Source organism: Phyllobates terribilis, unplaced genomic scaffold (assembly GCF_046119375.1).
Source record: "Phyllobates terribilis strain yellow unplaced genomic scaffold, ASM4611937v1 Scaffold_11__3_contigs__length_659146591, whole genome shotgun sequence".
Classification (NCBI taxonomy): Eukaryota; Metazoa; Chordata; class Amphibia; order Anura; family Dendrobatidae; genus Phyllobates; species Phyllobates terribilis.
The window spans coordinates 617,991,572-617,996,689 of NW_027362771.1; the positions used below are offsets into that span (position 1 = coordinate 617,991,572).

Sequence of the window (5,118 nt, forward strand, 5' to 3'; positions counted from 1 at the left end):
ACTTTATCAGACATATCTAAAATTAATTTACACCTTTGACCAGACCATTAAAATGACCATAATTTTGGACTATAAGGAGCACTTAACTATAAAATGCATCTCTGGTTTAGAAAGCAGAAAATAGGAAAAAAACATATTTCCAACTAATTAAAATTTCCCTGGAGGTGTAAAAAAAAGTCAAGGGGTCAATACTGCTAAATTTCACGCAGAAGGATAAAATGTAACGCACATACAAATTTGATTCGGACAGATTCACTCAATTCGGACAGGAAGATTCAATTTGCATTGAATAAATTTGGTGGGAATCAAATCTGCAAAGAAGGTGTTTAAAAAAAGCAATAAACCACCATTACAGTCCCTGTTAGGAATTAAGGTTTGTCATAATGAGGGATATTAAGACTAGAGATGAGCGAATCGACTCTAAAAGAAACAATTATGTTATGAATTTTTGCACAAAAAAATTGGGATTCTAACGAATCCGAATTTTGGGGGATTCAATTTATCCAAACCCAGTAAAATGGTGGTGGTTTTGTTGACTTCTGAGCTCTTACAGGGGTTGTCCAGCCTTGGGGTCTAGAAGTCTGCAGTCATTCTATGTGACTGCAGACTTGTCAATCCTCACAGCGTGCACAGTGCGCACTGTGAGGATTCGCTGATCCGCGAGAGGTCGGTCATATGATGGCAAGTGTACGATTTGCATATTTCTAGATGTGTCTGGCCTCGCTCAATAGCAAGGCTCCGCATGTCTATGTAAATTGCATACTTGCGGTCACTCGCACGCAGCTGGCACCGGAGACTCCTCACAGAGCGCGATGTGAGGATTCACAAGTCTGCAGTCACACAGAGTGACTGCAGACTTGTACCCAAGGAAGGAGAACCCCTTTAAGGGGTTATTTACCTTTCCCGCTTCTCTAAACCCAGTCTTCCAATTGCTCCATTTCAGTGTTATTTTAGTCCTCGATCTTCCTGTGCTGTCACTTCCTAGGCCTCAGACAGTCACATGGGGTGTGGCAGGCACACATTGTTAAAGGGGTTAACTATTGATGACATTTCTTTCATCAATATGAGATCCTTGGGCATGCGACACCCAGCACCTCCACGGATCAGCTGTTCCCAATGCTGACCGGATGTGATCAGTTGAGGAGCAACACAGCGCAGCCCCGTCAACTGTATAGTGGCCGCAGCGGGGTACTGCAGCTCCCTCTCTATTCATTTCACGTGCAGTACCCGGACATGACCACTATACAGTTTATGGAGCTGGGTTTTCTACAACTGATCACATCAAGCCCGCTCTGGGGACAGCTGATCATGGGGGGTGCGGGGTGTAGCACCCCCAAGGATCTCATACTGACGACATATCGTAAGGGCGCACTCAAACGCCCTTATAAAGCAGACCAAGATCAAACTGGCTTGTTGCTCTCGAGATCTGCATAGGAATACATAGGGGGAGCGCCGGCCAGTCCGTGCACTGTGTCCTGATCTCGCTCCGATTTATACAGACGTCTGACTGCATCCTAAGGACAGGCCACCACAATAACAGTACCGGTATCCTCTGTAATGTCAATAACAGTACCGGTATCCCCTGTAATGTCAATAACAGTACCGGTATCCCCTGTAACGTCAATAACAGTACCGGTATCCCCTGTAACGTCAATAACAGTCCGGTATCCCCTGTAATGTCAATAACAGTACCGGTATCCCCTGTAACGTCAATAACAGTACTGGTATCCCCTGTAATGTCAATAACAGTACCGGTATCCCCTGTAATGTCAATAACAGTGCCGGTATCCCCTGTAACGTCAATAACAGTGCCGGTATCCCCTGTAACGTCAATAACAGTGCCGGTATCCCCTGTAACGTCAATAACAGTACCGGTATCCCCTGTAATGTCAATAACAGTACCGGCATCCCCTGTAACGTCAATAACAGTGCCGGTATCCCCTGTAACGTCAATAACAGTGCCGGTATCCCCTGTAACGTCAATAACAGTGCCGGTATCCCCTGTAACATCAATAACAGTAGTGGTATCCCCTGTAACGTCAATAACAGTACCGGTATCCCCTGTAACGTCAATAACAGTACCAGTATCCCCTGTAATGTCAATAACAGTACCGGTATCCCTTGTAATGTCAATAACAGTACCGGTATCCCCTGTAACGTCAATAACAGTGCCGGTATCCCCTGTAACATCAATAACAGTACCGGTATCCCCTGTAATGTCAATAACAGTACCGGTATCCCTTGTAATGTCAATAACAGTACCGGTATCCCCTGTAACGTCAATAACAGTGCCGGTATCCCCTGTAATGTCAATAACAGTACCGGTATCCCCTGTAATGTCAATAACAGTACCGGTATCCCCTGTGATGTCAATAACAGTACCGGTATCCCCTGTAACGTCAATAACAGTACCGGTATCCCCTGTACCGTCAATACCGCGCATGGCAAGTGCCACATTACCACGTGAGGGCTAGTCAGCGGGCGACAGAAATCAAAGAGAGGCCCCTGGACACCCAGAGGAGCAGCGGCAGAGGGAGAGGGGTGTGAGGAGGGGCGCAGGACCCTTCACAGCCTCAAATTCAGCACAGCGGCGGCCGACACAAACCACACCAACATCTTTGGGGAAAATTCTTAAGAAAAAAACAACTCTTTTCGGTAATCGGCTCATCGCTAGTCTCGATGGCCGCGCTGTGACCGGTATTCCTGGCGTCTCTATGAATATTACTGAAAAGGAAAAATTTTTAAAATAAATAGTCAGCGACATCGGCAATGTAGAGGCTAAATCTAGAGAATAGAATAGAAATCCTCCAGAAATGATCAGCAGACGAGCAGCCAGCTCCCCTCACAGCTCACAGCGCCGCCATGACACTCCCTGGTTACACGCCACCACCTGGTTGCCAAAGTAAACAGTGACGTCACCGGTCACACGCGCCGGCGCTCAGGCAGCCGGGAAATACTCCGCATTCCTGGCACAACAGCAGCCGGCCACACCTCCCCTCTCCTGATTGGCCGTGACGTCACTCGTTTCCGGCAGAGGACGGAGTATCTCACCCTATAAAAGCCCTAGCTCCGACAGCCGGCTCCATTCATTCCCTCTGAAGCCCCGTCAACGCCATGACGTCACCGCTATCAAACGCTGCTAAGGAGGAGTGCGGCATCTGTTACCTTGACTACGACCAGGAGAGAAGGCGCCGCTCGTTGGCGGCCTGCCGGCACGTGATCTGCTCCAGCTGCCTCGACCACCTGGCGGCAAGAGGCGGCGAAGTGACCTGCCCCTTCTGCCGGGCGCCTTCTCCGTTGTTGCCTAGCGACGATGACGTCACGGGGCCGCTGAAGTGGTGGAAGAGACTGTACAGAAAGTCGAGGGCGGGGTCTCGCCGCAGAGGTGAGTGAAGGGGGGCGGGGTTATGTGCTTGATTGACAGGTTGAGTTTATCGCTTTTGTAATGCGTGGGGCGGGGCTTCAGCAGTGATTGACAGGCGGCTATTTAACAACATGGCGCCCTGCTAGGTGCTGGATTATCGGATATTCCGAGGGATTGCAGAGTCCTATGGACGCTCCGCGTGGGATGTGACCTCGTAGTCCAGTTCTGCGTCTGATTTGAAGTGTTACGTTATTGTTTTCAGGATGAGAAGGAATTTACCCTTTAATTTTTTTCCCCCCTGTAGGCTGTGTGGCCAATGAGGACCTGCGGGACATGGCGATGATGTGCTCGTACCTCATGTGACGCTGCGCCAATCACTGGTGAGTGCCGTGCTGGGACTTGTAATTCCCCCCTGGACCTGGGGAGGGCGCCACCACCACCACAGCCGCTGCTGTTTCTGGGCTTCCCAATGGTTTGCGTTGCTTTCACCTACCGAGGACTGACTGGAACAACCGAGGAAGTTGTACTATGACGCTTATGATGAGCGCACCCAAGATGGCCTCTCCCGGACTCTTCCTCTGCCCGTCATCGTGCAAGAGGCTGAGGCCTCGATGGTGCAGCCGCCCGCCATCTCTGACCCCGACTCTGGGGGTCCTGACTAGTACCTGTAAGGACAGCGCCCCCTGCTGCTGCTGCTAATCCGGGAGCGCACTGGACCACGTGGCACCGTCCTCTCCCTGTGTGAACGGTGACTGACGAGGGTCGGGGCGACACCTCGTTACTGGATGTTATAACTCGTGCTCCCATGATGCACTTTGCTATCTGATTATTTATGTCTATTTATTCTAAGCTGTGATGATATAATTTTTTATAAATGTATTTATGATCTGCGATTGTTGTCTGTGTCCTTTAAGTAACTGATCATGGCTGACTATAGACGTGGGGCGGCTTCATTAGTATGTACACCCTCCCCAACACACATGGCAGGTAATGGGACCTCGATCCTACAATGCGTCGAAGGCCACGGCCCCACTATCAGTATTCAGTCAGTATTTTTTCTCACGAGTGGGAACCAAAACCAGGAGTGGGTGATAGAAACAAGTCACCAATTCTGCATTTATCACCCACTCCTGGTTTTGGCTCCCACTCCAGAGAAAAAATACTGACCGAATACTTATAGTGGGGCCGTGGCCTCAGTCTATAGATCATGAGCCCTCCAAGGCCACCACCCGTATAATGGTACCATGGCCGTATGCAAACATAACATGACCATACAGTCGTACCTTACATAATGCTTTCATTATAGGGCTAGACTTGGTGCCTACATGGCAACCGTCTCGTAGTTAATAACCATTCAGTAGTGCCATCTGAAGGGGCATAAGGGCCGAGGTCACAACCGGGCCCATGCGGGTGGGGGGGCCTGTCGATGCCGGCACAAATTTTAACTGGATGAGCATCCTTGGGTGCACATTCAGCTGAGGTGTAGTGTGGTGCAGAGACCCAGCGGGTCCATACGTGGCAATGCCCACTGCCGGCCACTTTGAGGCTAGTAGCTGACTTCGGCGTGCATGTATAATGGATTTTTTTTTTCTTCCTATGTGTTAAGGAACAGCGGCAGAAAGGGGAACATGGATGGATCTTATCTATGAGGGACATGTTGTAACACTATAAAAACCTAAAGAAATTAACTTTAACTGGAATATAAATTGGTGTGCATGTTCACAGATGGCCACTAAACAGGAAAAAAAAAAAGA

The 5,118-nt window shown here is 49.2% G+C and overlaps 1 long non-coding RNA gene across 1 annotated transcript; it reads left to right on the forward strand.

Moving 5' to 3' along the window:
• Positions 1-3,029: 3,029 nt before the first annotated feature.
• On the forward strand, positions 3,030-4,255 carry LOC141165421 (uncharacterized). The gene is made up of 2 exons (XR_012251157.1): positions 3,030-3,385; positions 3,669-4,255. It is a non-coding gene; the product is annotated as an uncharacterized lncRNA (long non-coding RNA).
• The last annotated feature ends 863 nt before the right edge of the window (positions 4,256-5,118 follow it).